This window comes from Carettochelys insculpta, chromosome 2, assembly GCF_033958435.1.
Source record: "Carettochelys insculpta isolate YL-2023 chromosome 2, ASM3395843v1, whole genome shotgun sequence".
Lineage (NCBI taxonomy): Eukaryota > Metazoa > Chordata > Testudines > Carettochelyidae > Carettochelys > Carettochelys insculpta.
In genome coordinates, this window is record NC_134138.1 from 18854042 (window position 1) to 18869574 (window position 15533).

Here is a 15533-nt window from a genome sequence, read left to right on the forward strand (position 1 = left end):
TATTTAAAGTCTAACTCTGTATCTCTGGTATATTTCTTCTGACCCAAGCTTATTGCTAGTCCATAGGCAATGTGAATACATCAATAACTTGGGCTTGCTTGATGCATTCATCAACACCTTTGGTAAGTCCATAGAATGTGACATTAATACTTAAGGGGTTTTTTCTAAGCTGGAGAGAGTGAGAGATTGAAGATGCAACAGGATCACTTGAGCATCGTATGATGTATTTCAAGCACTGAGATGGAATTATGTCCTTGTAAGTTGCTACAGGTCATCTATCATCATCTATTCCTTAAATCCTTCACTCGTCTAACTGCTCAACTTTAGACTAATAGCAAGCAGTGTAAAGCCAAAACATTTACTGAAAAGCTGCAGCTACACCATGTTGCAGGCAGAGAACAAAGCACTAGATACCTAGGAACTAGCAAGTTAGAAATGAACCACAGCCAATGGTAAAATGGTAGGCTATGGCTACACTATAGTTACACAAATGTATTCTCAAATTGCAACTCCTCAGCTAAACACTGCACTGGAAATAGCTGCTCCATACAAGAGGTAGCAGAAACTTCAAAATAGCTGCATATTTTGAACTTTGGTGCCATGTAGATGGCACCACATTCGAAAGAAGGTAACTCAAAATAAATTATTGAATTTGTGCAATGCCAATTGCATAAGTTATTTCAAGTTACAGCGACAGCATAGCCATAGCCTAAGTGTTTTAGAAATCTGTTTGCTGTGTTATAAAAGTTCTGCCATTTTAATAAAAGACGAGGTAAAATTAAATTCAGAAGGCCCAAAAGTTGGGAAGAGTAAAAGAAATTGAAAAGAAAGAAAAAAATAAAGACAGAGTTATCCTCAGACTAGGCGAAGTGCTTTGTGTTTAGGCTGTGGGCACCTAGACAGAAACATCCACTGCCAGTATTGATATTATTTTTATAAGGAACAAGCCTGGGAATTAAGTGGATAATTGGAAGAAGCACAGTGATCAATACATGTTTTAAGAAAGGTTTTAATCATTCCAGTCATTTCTGGGTCAAATAATGGCTGCTGCTGACACATTCTCTCTGTGCAAACTACAGGCATATTGATCTGCCTGGCTAGGGGGTATATGTCATAGTGGCTAAACGCGGCACGTCTCCCTGCAGGGACTGGGGCACAGAGGTCACAATAGCTTGTGATTGCCACCAGCCTACGGCAGTACTTTCTTAGCCTGAGTAGGAGCTGCCTGTATTTTTGGCACGGAAGGTCTCAGGTCCAGGCCATGCCGATGCCCCATGCCAGATGTCGTTCCTCATTCAGACTGCTCAAGAGACACACAGCCAAGGTGCAGTTACTTTTCAGCCCCCATTTAACACAACATCTTGTGGGCTTTAGTGCTGCTGGGAGCACCTGGAATCCACCAGATCGGCAAGTGTGGGAAGCCAACAGGAGCGTCACCATTAAGCCAAGGGATTTCCTGAGGGAAGCACAGACACTATTAGCAGTGAGATGGCCACCAGCAATTTTTTCTCTAGATCTGAGCCCAAATCACGACTTGGAGGCTTCGTTCCCTGCCTACTCCACAATGCATTGGCCCCTGGTCTCAGGGGGAAGATTCAGCAGAGTTACCTGCTGCACAAACCGTTGCAGATTTTCAGGTGGATTCACCATTTCTGCTGCTTTTTATGTGGGAGAGGAAGTGACAGGCCCACATCACATAAAGTGCTTCTTAAAGGCACCACACCAGTGTGTGGGTGATCACCTAATAAATTGGAGTCCAGAGTGGACTGAGTCTGGAAAATGGGAACTAGAGCCAGGTTACAATGCAATTTAGGCACCTAAAAAACCTCCAACTGACTTTTTTAAGTCAGTGTGAGTTAGGCACTTTCTGAGTTTCAGGCTCTTGTGAAAACCCCCCTTGGTGCTTCACTGTACCTTTAGGGACCTCCATATCTTTGGAAATCTGTCCGTTTGGCTGCTAAGTCATTTTGCAAATTTCACCCGCAAGCGCTTTCCTCTTTGGTTGCCTCTGGAAATCCACCCCATGGCAGCAGTGAGCAATGTTTGCTGGCCTCTGTGTGAAAGGAGCAGAGGTCTTCACATTCTCAGTGGTGACCTGTCTGTCTTACAACAAAATACAGCATGACGGTCATGGAGAGACTCCGGATTGATTGGATATGTTGACCAAACTACTCTACAGGTGTTTCTTGGAGGCTGGCTGGGTGCTGAGGAGACCATGTTCTACCTGTTAGGAGGGCAGAGGATAGTGCAACATGCTGAAGAAAGCAGTGTGAGATCTAACACCATCAAGCTGAAACTTCCATGGGCATTAGTCACTGGCTATTTATAAAAAATCTACATAGGAAACCTCAGCCTAGGATACTGCAGCAGGAAAACTGTGGCATATGCACTTATTTAACTGATGCTTTTCTGTGTACTACACCATTCAATGTCTAAGGAATCTGTCTGAGGCTTTCTATTTTGTGAGGCGTTAAAAACAGTATGTTAATGAGGAAACACAAGCAGTGCTCTCTCATGGAGTGTTTCCTTTTGGGCCTTCCTTGTTTGTATTTCCCCTTGATCTGTGATTTTAAAAAGTGCCACTCAGGCTGAAAGGATCTGTTTGCCCTTTGTGTGTGGAAAAACATATTCTGAAAACCCCAAATGAATCTGAAAAAGCAAACACAAGAACACAGAGATAAGCACCTAAGACTTGTGAGTAAATATTGTTAAAATGATGGTTCTATAAGAATTCATTGCTTAAGACATCTCATAGGGCAAGGTTCCCAGAATCTGAGGGGAAGAGGAAATATTTCTTCTTCCACTGCTCTTATCTGTCGTTTTTCTCTCTCTCTGGAGACTGAAAGGAAAAACAGGCCACTGCTCTTATCTCTGGGGAAACAGATGGAACACCACGCCCTTCCTTTTCTCTGTGTGTCACTCTTTACACTGGCTGAGCAGTTAAAGTGTAACATGAAGAAGTCACTGCTCATATGACAGTCCGACCTGTGGTTTTTACTTTGTTGACCTTCCGCCGTACCCCACTCAAGGAGACAGAACTTGGCTTGGTTGACTGTTTTAGCAGATCCACTTCAAAACATGCGCCAGACATGATACTCTGAGCTCAGTGTGACTACTCATGGTGGGGTGGAGGAACACTGTTCATTGCCTGGCAAGCAAGGGTGTAAAAGCCCTGTTTCAGGCAGTCATAAGGCCCTATGAGTACAGGCAGGACTGTGGAGGTGAAGCACCCAAGTGGGGGCTGGCTCCCAGAAGACCTAACTGGTAGAAGGCATCTTATGCTAGATCTGTAGGGAATTTGTAATCATTGGAAACCAGGGGTGGGCACTGAGCTGGAGGTAGTTCACCAGGGTTAGCCTCTGGCAGGCTACTGGCACTTTATTTATCTGCACCTCCACAGGTATGAGCTGTGAGTGACCATTCCTGTGGGTGGGCAGGTAAATAAAATGCCAGCGACCCACCAAGGGCTAACCCTGGCAAACCCCATCTAGATCACGGGCCGCTTAATGCCCAACCACATTGTAAACTTTGCCCACTCAGTGTGGCACTCTGTCCCCTTCAGTGGTGGCTAGATCAGCTATAGATCAATGAGGGTTCAACAGCGTTGCCTAAGAAACGTGGGTCGTTAGTTCAGACAGGAGGGGCTCACGCATTAAGATGCAAAGATCACAGGTTTCATTTCCACTGCTGATGACTCTCTGTGGGGCTTTAATGTTATTAATAGATTTTTAAGGTTGGAAGAGGCCATTCAGGATCATCTAATTTGATTTCTTGGACCACACAGTCCGGAGGCTTTCACCAAACAGTTCCTGCATCAAGCCCATGGCTGAGCTTGACAATGCCTTCTGCAAAGACAGCTCATTTTGATTTAGCAGCTTCAAGAGGCAGAAAATCCACCACATACTATTCAAAGGGTTAATTACCCTCACCGTAAAAACACCTGCACCTGGTTTCTATTCTAAATTTGTCTCTCTTCAGCTTCCAAGCACTGGATCTTTTTATGCACTGTGCTTGTTGCTGTACATACAGGGTGGACGAAAGACTTTGCCGGGCCCTGGGCAAGGTAAGGGGCAGGCTCTGGGCCCCCAGAAAGGGCAGGGTGTTAGACAGAAGGGACGGAGCTTGGAGTATCTTTTGCTTGCCAGCCCTTCAGCACTGCTCAAGACTCTGGCAGCAATTTAAAGGGTGCAGGGCTCTGATCACTGCTGCGGCTGCTGTAGTGATGGAAGGAGCCACATGCCCCGTAACCATTGAAATCACTGGGCCACAGGTCAGCTTCTGCCTTGGCCCCATGTTGTTGGCTGGCCAGCGCACAGAACATAGTGTAGTGCAATCCGTATCCCCGGGAGCTTGCAACAGAAGAATATCTCAATGAGCATAAACCAGAATGAGAAATTGAGCACAAAAGCAGTGAGTCACGTGAGCATCACAGGGACCCAGTTCAAAGGGACCCAGGGAGCCCTCTGAGATGCTGCAGCTGCAGGAGACCCTAATTCTTTGACTTTTTAAATATGGGGAAGTCTCATTGACTGCAGGCTGTGTGATAGGAGTATTTTCTTGGGCCCTGATCCTGCACTGTGGTCTGCATGGATGAACTTCTGCTAACTTCCCATGGAGACCACTGAAGCCCCTGACTTCAATGAGGTTCTGTGCATTCCTGGAAGTTTACTCACAATGATCACAATGCAGGAATCAGGCCTTAGATTTAAACTCTGGCAGAGGCTGGACTGACTTTTGGTTGAAACCAAAACTCTGCTGTGCATCGTTTTCTTCATCCTGGCCCTGCCGATGTTATGGTGACAGACACAGGGCAGCAACTCCTGTCATAAATGTTGGGTTATTTTTGCTTGCCTTCAGGTTTGGGAGCCTGAGGCCATATCTACATTACCCAGAAGACTGACCCACTCAGGGTTGATCTTCCAGGATTCAGTTTTGTGTACCTGGCAGTCAATCCCTCTACTCCTTACTACCAAGAGTAGTAAGAGAGGCTGATGGGGGAAACTCTCCCATTGACCTTCCCAAGTGAAGACAGCCAGGTAAGTCGATTGCAGATAAGTCAATTCCAGATACATAATTGCTGTAGCTAGAATTGCATATGTGCAATCGACTTATCTGCCTAGTGTGGACCAAGCCCTAGGTGCATTCAGTTTATGTTTTCATGACTTCATCTGAAACTAGGTGGTCAAGAAATTTACTATCTCTGTCTAGATTAAAGCTGAGATTCCCACCTCATCTCTTGCTTCCAGAAGCTGGGTCTTTAAGAAAAACTCCAAATATTACATGGTTTACAAAAGAGTTGGCAAACCTGCCTTAATTTGAGTTTAGATGCTCAGCACTTCTGCAAAATGGTCTGTCTAAACCAGGCACCTTAAATAGAACCTGTTTCTGAAAAATTGGCCACAACTGAGTCGTTCCACCCTGCCAAGCAATACAGTATTCGGAGCTGGAATTTGAACTCTAGAGTCCCCACCTGCTCTACGGACAACCTTGGGAGATGAAAATGCTTCTGAAAATCTGTATATTTATAAAATAATCCTTATAAAGACTAATGTGTTTATGTAAGCTCTTTAAGAGGCAAATACCCAGAACAGTTAACTTCAGAAATTCTGAGCACTAAAACTTTTATGTCCATCTGGTTACATAATAATTTTAGATTTCCTGTGCCTTCCCACCCGTCTATGTTAAATTTGTAATACAAATCAAAGATAGTGGCACAAATAAATTAAGATCAAAGAATAAAGATGCCTGAAGTGAATATTTGATTGTTCCCCCATGAAACACTCACTATTTCTGCAAATTCCCTTAATCCTCCATGAAATATTATTTCAATTGTCACGGGGATGTTTGTTTGATGTCACAAAAAATGATTATAATAATCTTCTAGTGCAAATAATAAACTGTCAAAGAGTGGGGGGATGAAGACTGAGAATTTGATATGTTTGGTTTAATATGGGATTATCTTTGTTAAATAAGATTATTATCAAAATATTGGGAAATATTTCAGTTCATTTATTATTCTATGTGTCCAATAGTTTTGCATTCATCCTTCAAGGTTTGATTTGTACAATGCATACTCTTGCTGTTTATCACATTCCTAAGGACAGTGGAATTCTCATCAATAGAATGTGGACTTGTCTATATATTACAAGTTATGCTGTTTTAACTAAAAGTGTATTATAAAATCTATTCAGTGAAAACCTTTCCGTGGATGGACCTCTGTGCTTTAAACTTACCTTAGATGGATTTAGCTTGTTGAGTCCTTACTGATTTATGCTGAATTGATGTATCAAATTTAAAGTAATTTTAGAGGCTAAACACAGGAGGCCTGACTGGTTTAATGGAATAGATTTTAAAATGGACAAATTGTAATAAGGAGAAGAACTGTGTAAAGATACAGGGCCTGACTGTCCACTGCCTGTTGCGTGGACAGCCTGCATGCTGCTCAGGCTGTAACCTGCACAGCCATTCTAGTGTGGATGCAGGCTACTCAACTCAAGGGCTGATTGTCCTCCAGTGCCTTAACACATGCTGCCCTGGGCCATACTGCTCTGCCTTTCTACCCTCTCCAGAAGTCACCTGTCATTGTACAGATTTCTGGTTGGCCTTTAAAGCCCACATTTCACATGGCCTGCTCCATCTCTACATAGCATCTAAGCAACAGTTGAACAGAGCTGCTGTCCAAGAATTCCTCCATCCAACGTGTTGCTAACTGAAGTTGACATCAAGGTTTGGGTGGAAGGTAGTGGGAAGTCAGAAAGGAGTATTGCCTGGCAGACATAATCAAAATTACGATATATGCATTAACAGCTGCAAGCGTTGGCAGAACAGGGAGTTTGCCAGCAGGGAATTCAGCGCCAGGAAGGAATCAAAGCCGCAAAGACTGTGTTCCACTAGGCAAAAAGATGCCAGTGGCCAGTCCAGAAACTCATCATCAGCCTTCTCTTATTGTGAGGAAGAGGCACTGACTTAATGACTTGCCCTGAGGTTGCTTGACCTTCATTCTAATACGGGCCCTGCCTCACTCCTCTCCTTCCCCTTCTAAGCCCCACCACTTCCACCAGACATTACCCACCCCCTCTCTCCCACCCTGTTCCACCTCTTCACCCATGCGTCCCCCTACTTCCTCACCCACCAGCATCTTCTGTGCACTGCAAAACAGATGAGCTGTGGCAGGTGGGAAGCACTGGTGGTGAAGCTGGCGGAGCTGATTGGCTGTGCTGCTGGTGGGTGCTGAGCACCAATAGAGTCAGCTGCAAAGAATCTGGCCCAGTGCTCTGTCCTGCCCCAAGCACAGAGGCCAGCCCTGTGCCAGAGGGGTGTTGCAGACTGGACAGTGTAATTACTTGAGTGGGGACAGAGGGAGTGAAGGAGCCAGGAGAAAGTGAAGGAGCAGCAGGATAGACATCAACTGCTGTAGGGCACACAGGATGCAGTCTCACCCCGGCGTGTCAGGGCCTGTTTAAGGAAGGGACCAGGGGACAGACCGGAGAGGAAATAGCAGCACAGCAGATGGTATAATGGAGAATTTGGTCTGGAATAGACCTGAAGAGGCCACCCAGTCCTCCCCCACAGCGCTGAGGCAGGACCAGGTACACCAAGGCCATTCCTGACAGAAGTGTATCTAATAACCTGCTATAGGTGAGATCCAGCTTGGTCCTGTTATGGGGGATGTCACATGCTGTGGGGCAGGCTTTACTTCAGGGGAGAGGCACCTCCACTTTCCTGTCCCAGCTCCTCTCCTCTGCTCTCCTCCCCAGCCACATGTGTCCCAGAGTGGATTCCAAGAAGGGGAGAACCAGTTAAACATGCCTGTGGTGTTTTACTATGGCACGAGCTGCATGCACACACAACGCAAGCTTTGTTCTGCTAGTAGATACAGGTCCAGAGGATGTGCAAAGGCACCACTGTTAAAAGCTTTTGCTTCCTAGTTCAGCAACCTGTTCATGTTCACCTGCATTGTTGTTCCCCTTGTGTAACTCTGCACATTAATACAAAATGGGCTTGTCTACACTACCTGCCTCCTTCGAAGGGAGGATGGTAAGCAAAGGAGTAAAGGGACTTTGAAGTTGCCCAGACACTTTGAAGTACCGGCAAGTTAGCAGCAGCTACACACGAGCCAGCACTTCGCAGTTTAACACTTCGAAGTTGCCGTGGGGGAGAATTACCTTAATGAAGTGCTGCATATGCACCACAGCACTTCATTAATAATCTCCCAACACCCTGCTTACCATCCTCCCTTCACAGGAGGGAGCTAGTGTAGACTCAGCCAGTGAGTATCAAACACTGCCTAACCAGAACTGTAGCATTGTACATCACTGTGCCAGGCATAAACGGCTACACCAGTGCTTCTCAATGAGGGGTACATGTACCCGTGGGGGTACACTGAAGTCTTCCGGGGGTACCTCAGCTCACCTAGATATTTGCCTAGTTTTACAACAAGCTACCTTAAAAAACACTAGTGAAGTAAGTACAATGTTAAAGTTCATTCAGACTATGACTTGTTTCAACTGTTTCATATGCCTTATGCTGAAATGTAAGTACAATATTCCTGTTCTAATTCATTTTTTTGGTAATAAGATGGTGGAAAGTCACCAACTTTTCAGTAGCAGTCTTCTGTGATATTTTTGCATGTTTTTGTAAGTAGTTATTTAAGTGAGGTGTAGCTTGGTGGTAAGTAAAACAAATCTGACTCCTCAAAAGGGTACAGTGATCTGCAAAGGTTGAATGGCGCTTGTTTCAAAACTTTAGATTACCTTAGGACCATGTTTCTCAACCTGCGGTATGTGTACCCTTGCGGGTATGTGAGAGAAGTCTGGGGGTATTGTATACAAAAGTTTGAAAAACATTGTGCCCACCCAGAATGGGAAGGCGTGAGTTATCTATGCTCTCCAACATGTGTATTTTAGCCCCTCTGGCAGAAACAGGCACGGTTATAACAAGATTTAGGGATACAGGGGTCATAGTGGACCAGACGCTGAGTATGAGGCAACAGTGACAGAGAGATAGCCGTGTTAGTCTGTATTCTGTCAAAATAAAAAAGCAGCCAAGTAGCACTGTAAAGACTAACAAAATAATTTTTCAGGTGATGAGCTTTCGTGGGCTAGACCCATTTCTTCAGATCTTCTTCAGATTGATCTGAAGAACTGGGTCTGTCCCACAAGAGCTCATCACCTAATACATTATTGTATTAGTCTTCAAAGTGCTACTTGACTGCTTTTATGTTTTGATGAGTCAGCAGTGTGAGGCTGTTGCAAAAAAAGCAAACGGCTTTGGGATGCATTAACTGGAGTGTTATGAGCAAGATATGAGAAGTAGTTTTTCTGTTTTACCCTTCGCTGATTAGTCTTTAGCTGGAGTACTGCGTCCAGTTCTGGGGCTCCACATTTTAGCAAAGATTTTGTGAAAATAGAAAGGGTCCAGAAAAGAGCAACTAAAATTATTAAAAGTTGAGAAAATACGACCTATGAGAGAGGTTTAAAAGAATTGGGTTCGTTTAGTTTGGAAAAGAGAAGGATGAGAGGGGACATGATAGCAGCTTTCAATTATCTAAAAAGAATGTTACAAGGAGGAGGGAGAAGAACTATTCTCCTTAGGCTCTAATGGTAAGACAAGAAGCAATGGGCTTAAATTGCAGCAAGAGGGGTTTAGGTTGAGCATCAGGAAAAGTTAGTTAGTTAATGGAATGAATTCCATAGGGAGTTTGTAGAATCTCCATCATTGGAGGTATTTAAGAATACATATCTAATGGGGGTGACACAAACGATGCTTGGTCCTTCCATGAGGGCAGGGAACTGGACTTGATGACCTCTGAAGGTCCCTTCCAGTTCTAGAGTTCTATGATTCTGTGATTCAGCCACATGACTGGCTGCCTGCATTGCAACCTGGGAGAAAGTAGGCTGTGACAAGAGGTTAGAGGGAACAGGGAAGATAGCATGGGAGGGAGCAATAGGGAGAGGGATCCTATGGGCTTCTTCTGCCAGCCTCGTGGCTAGTGGCTGGTGGCAGTGGAGGCACTGTGGGCAAAGTGTCATTCTGAAGAGTTCTTACTCCTCACACCTTATTCCCAGCCAGCAGCACCAGAAGGAAGTTCTTCCCAGGAGGCACCAAGCTCTTCATGATGCCTAGAAGCAAGGTGGATGGGTTTAAATTGCCCCTGTTCAAGAAGAGCTGAGGCTACAGGTTGTCCTTGGTAGGGAGGGGATTGCCTGTCATTTTTTCAAGAAGACTCTTTTCTTTATCCTCATTATGGGGAGGGGGATAAGGGCAATGTTCTGTTATTTAAAATAAAGATAAGGTGCCTGGCTGAATAAATGCATCAATGCACTATTTGTACGACTGTCTGAATCTGTCAGACATTTAACCTGGTTTCTCTGCCAGGAGCATCAGAATTCTCAAGAATGCCTTGATTGTCCTCATCTTCATAACGCACCAGATGCCTTAGTTTTACTGAAAATAAAATATCTAGCTTGCTTGCTAGCCAGGCTGGAGCGTCTGTTTCTTGTGATTAAAAACTGCTGAGCTGGTAGCCAAAAACCCAGTTTGGAGGAGGATGGCTGAGAACGGAGATGCTGAGAGGACACTAACTCCAGTATCACGGCAGGAAGTGAAGATGTAAAGATTAATGGATGCTGAATCTGGCCAATTTCCAGCAGCAATATAAATAGTAACACATTATCCTGTTAATGCAATGTCCCTGGATGAAGGTGTTATACATAGCAAGTAAGGGTTATAGAGAGTGTACGCATTAGTCAAATCCTACTTTAGGCCTTGTTCTGCAAAGAGGTACATATATGTTTATTTTAATGTTCCGCGAGGATTCCTGTAGGTATGCACAATGCATGAAAGACAGCCTACCAGCAGCGCTGGGTTAAAATCCTTGTTTAAATCTTTCCAGGATCAGCACCTTGGAGATCATCATTTGGGGGCAACAGGTGAGGAACAGCAGATGCTTAAAATAACAGAGCTACAGGAATGAATTCAGATCTAGCATAAATAGTTTTGCAGTGAGAGGCTGAAGGACCTCAAGAAGTGATCTGATTAGTGTATAAATACCTTCACACGCAGCTTCCCTTTAACTGAGCAGAGAAAAGCATTACAGGAATCTGTGCTTTGAAACTGAAGTCAGCAAAATCCAAAATGGAAGAAAGCACATATTTGTTTAGAAGGGAGGGTGATTAATTTCTTCAGTGGTGGGGGGCCTTTTTCAGGTTGGGGGCCATGCCCTGTAGACAAATCAGTGGAAAGGGGCACAAAAGTGAGAAGCAAAAACAAAACAAAACAAAACAAACAAAAAACGAACAAACAAAAATCCACCTCACTCATGTGGTCCCCCGGAGGGCCAGAGTATGGGGTGAGGGCAGGAGGAAGGATGCAGGAGTGGGCTGTGGGTGGGGGATATGGGCAGGAGGGGGGTGTAGCAGAGGCAGGGATCTGGGTGGGAGGGGTTGCAGGAGCAGGCTGGCAGCTTGGGTCTATGGAAGAGGAAGGATACATAAGGGTTTGGGGTGTGGGGTCTGGGAGGGAGGGGTCAGGATGGGGCGAGGCATCTGGGAGGCAGGACCCCACCCCGCTGCTCCCATGCACCACCAATAGTTGGAATTCCAGCCAGTACTAGCAGAGAAAGGCCAACCACGTAGTTCTGACCAGGCTCAACCAGGGCCTTGGATTGTTTTAAAATAAAAAAAAACCTAAAAATAAAGCAGGGACTATGCATATAAACTGTTACATGCTAGAGAAACCGGGGCCAATCCTCAGCTGCTATACGTTGGCATAGCTCTTCTGAAGGTGAAGGAGTGAGGTCAATTACCCCAGCTGAGGATCTGGTCCCAGGGCTTCATACTGGGACCAAGCTGATTCAACATATTCATAAGTGACCTGGAGAAAGGGGTAATCAATGAGGTGTCAAAAATTGCAGACAACACGAAACTGCTCAAGACAGTTAAGTCTGCAGCAGCCAAGAAATAGAGCTCACAAGACTGAGTGAACAGACAACAAAATGGTAGATAAAATGCAGCTTTGATAAATGCCAAGTAATGCCTATTGGAAAACATAACGCCAAGTAGTCATACAAACTGACGGGCTCTAAATGAGCTGATACTTCTCAAGAGAGGCAGATCTTGGAGTCTTTGTGGATAGTTCTCTGAAAGCAGACACTCAGTGTGCAGCAGTAGCAGTCAAAAAAGCAACCAGAATGTTGGGAATCATGAGGAAAGGCATACATGAAAAATCCAAGTACAGTAAACCCTCAAGATACGTGCAACCAAGTTGCACATGTCTCTGGTTAACGTGACTGCCATCCACAACAAGACCAGTTTCTGGGTCCCCAGGGTGGAGGGGAGCTGGGAACCAGATGGCAGCCTGGTTCCCAGCTCCCCTCCTCTTGCAGAGCTGAGAAACTGAGCACAGCAGCAGCCGTGGTTAGTTTCCTGGCTCCAAGGAGTGGATGGGAGCTGGGAGCCAGGCTGCCCTAGTTCCCAGCTCCCTTCCTCTGGCTAGAGCCAGGAAACTGACCAAGGCTGCTGCCCTGGTCAGCTTCCCCTCTCTGCAAGTGGAGGGGAGCTAGGAGCCAGGCTGCTGCCTGGTTCCCACCTCCTAGCCTCTTGCAGGTCCCAGGAAACTGACCAAATGATCAGTTTCCTGGGTCCCACAAGTGGCAGGGAGATGGGAACCTGGGTGCCCCTGGTTCCAGCATCCCTCTCACTCTGCAGCCTGGTTCCTGTCTTCCCTTGACTTGCACAAAAATGTGAGGTATGTGAGGGTTGTAACCCCTGTGTAACTCAAGGGTTTACTGTATCTTATAGCCTCTTTACACCCTCATCTTGAATAGTGTGAGCAAATGTCATCCCCTCACTCAAAAAAGATAAATTGGAGCTAGGAAAGGTTCAGAAAACAGCAACACAAATTATTAGAGCTGTGGAATGGCTGCCATGTGAAGAGAAATTAATAAGACTGGGTTTCAGATTGGAAAAGAGACAACTAGTGGAGACATGACACAGGTCTATAAAATCATGTCTAGTGTGGAGAAACTAAATAGGGAAGACCTATTTACTCCTTCCCATAAAACAGAAACTACGGGTCATGAAATTAAATTAATAGACTGCAGGTTTAAAACAAACCAAAGGATGTATTTCTTCACATGAACCACATTCAACCAGTATAAATCCCTACCAGAGGGTATTGTGAAGGCCAAGACTTTAACAAGATTAACAAAAGAGCTAGATAAATTCATGGAGGTTAGGTCTGTCAATGGCTGTTAGCCAGGAAGGGTGGAAACAGCGTTCCAAGCCTGTTTCTCAGGGCTAGGAATAGGTGACAGGGGATGGATCATTTGACGATTACCTGTCCTATTCATTCTCTCTGGGGCACCTGGCATTGGCTGCTGTCAGAAGACCAGATACTCTGCTAGATGAACCTTTGGTCAGACCCAGTATGCCTGTTCTTCTGTTCTTGGGTACCTAAAGTTACTGACAGATCCAGCTTGGCAGCTCAGGTATGCAATGGGGCTCCCACATTAGAGGGAAGGGGAAGAGCTCAAAGTTATCTCAGTTGTTCCTAGAATCAAAATGTCCTTGTGTTAACTCTCATCCTTCCATAATGCCTTGTCATGAGTCTGGAACGCCGGCTAAGGCAGCTCTCGTTTATTCCACATCTTGTTCTGAGCCCATTTTTGAACCTGTCACAATATAAGTCAACTGCATCTGTATTTCTCCCCTGTGTGGTCCCTCAAGGGCACTGGTCCCTGGCACCTCAGCTACAGTGTGTGGCTAGGCTACTTCCATATGCCAACATCTACACTGCAGAAGCTCTACCCAGTGCATTGCTGGCCAGTGCATGCTATCACACTCCTCTATTGAAGTGAGTGCATTTAATTTTAAGTTGAAGGCTTATTAAAAACAATAAAAGAACCCACATGCTTGTTACAAAGCTTATCACTACTTAGTCCAACTCCAGATTTGGAGTCTGGTAGGTGTCAGTCCTTCAAAACTGACAACTGAGTTTTCTCCATAGCTCATAACTGACTGTGACTCTGGACTACGGCTTGGCCATTCAGCAGCTTGTTTTTTTTTATATTCAGCTGGGGACTTCAGTGTCAACTCTAGCAATGGGTAATCAATAGACAGTGGCCAATTTCGCAGTGTGTAGCTTCAAACAGCTAGATTTTTTCATAGCCACAGATGGGGAGTTTGCATTCACCTTCATATTCCTCAGGAAATCTACTTAAAACGTATTGTCCCAAAAGTTCATTCTTGGCTAGTACATTTTTAATATAGTTCTTTGAACCCCCAGATCTCATCTCACAGACCCTTGCTGGAGAGGTAGTATGAAGTCCTGCCCAACAGTAATCTATAAGCATTGTACGTAATACCATGAACCCCAAAGAGACTTAAACTTAATTCAAGACAGCCCCCCCACAAGGATATAACAGGAAATTGCCAGAGCTGTTTCAGGGATCCTCTCCTAATCAAAACAAGAAGGTGGGCATGGGATGTGGTAGGGGAGAGCTTTCCCTTTGCTTACAGAAACAAACCACAATAAAGGAAGACATGAGCTGTCAGTCACATTCAGTTGAAAATATAACTCTGCTATACCAGCAAACTTTTTTTATACAAGTTGTCAAAAAATGCCCACAATAAAATTGCATTTTTGGAATGATTAATCAGCCCAAAATTTTACCATTTTACTGCATCATATGTGATAGATGGTGTAAATCTTTAATAACAATTATCCCTAGATCCTGTATAGAGCGTTTTAGCATTAATATGCCAACAGGATCACACTTCCACTGCAATGTACCAAACCTAAAGGATAGGACTGAATTTTCATTTTGCTGTACATGCCTAATAGGAAAGATTTCAATATTGTCACATTTAGTCACATTAGCAAAGAGTGAAGAATCAAGCCCATGGATTTCACTGTGGTGTTTTATGTCTTTCTTCTTTAATCATTGTCAGATAAATTACTCAGGGGTTCAAATTCAACACTTTCCTCCAAATGTGAGCCAGCACATTTTGTAGGTGCACTTGTCAATAAATAGGAAACCTGCCTTCAAATATGAAATGCAAATTGGTTATTTAAATAAGCAGTTGAATGCAAATATCCCCCACGTATTCCAGCAGGGGCTTTCACACGTAGCTGTTTGCACACACCAAATTTGCTGGTGAACTTTTAGCAATAGATTCATTCATTTGGCCCTTTGTGCAAGGGAACATGCAGTCTTCTATATACAGCTGTCATCCCTTCTAGTCTTCATTAAACGAAGTCATGTATTTTTTGTTCTGTCTTTCATGCACTCTCCATGGGGCAAATAGTGTGTGCAGAGTAGTGTTTGGCTGTGGTAGGCTGAGGTGGTTTAATTTGTACAGCCTTTTGTGAAATGCACTGTGTCCTTTGGTAGGGGAGGGGGACATTTATCTCTCAAGGTGCTCTACAGCACAGTTGGGGAATTGTTTGACAGCAGGGAAAATGAAATATTTTGCTTGGTCTGATCAGATGAGCCCTTAAACCTGATTTTGAAAGGGGTTTTTTTTCTCCAT

At 44.6% G+C, this 15533-nt stretch overlaps 1 long non-coding RNA gene across 3 annotated transcripts in view; it reads right to left on the bottom strand.

The window, feature by feature from the left end:
- Positions 1 to 999: 999 nt before the first annotated feature.
- LOC142009108 (uncharacterized) overlaps positions 1000 to 15533 on the bottom strand; it is a 31127-nt gene continuing 16593 nt past the window's right edge. For 2 of the 3 annotated variants that reach the window (XR_012644334.1, XR_012644336.1), the window contains exons 3-4: positions 1915 to 2224; positions 1000 to 1456 (exon numbers count right to left, since the gene is read on the bottom strand). This is a non-coding gene — a long non-coding RNA (uncharacterized LOC142009108). The remainder of the gene's footprint in view (positions 1457 to 1914; positions 2225 to 15533) is intronic. The other variant, XR_012644335.1, reaches the window with a different exon arrangement.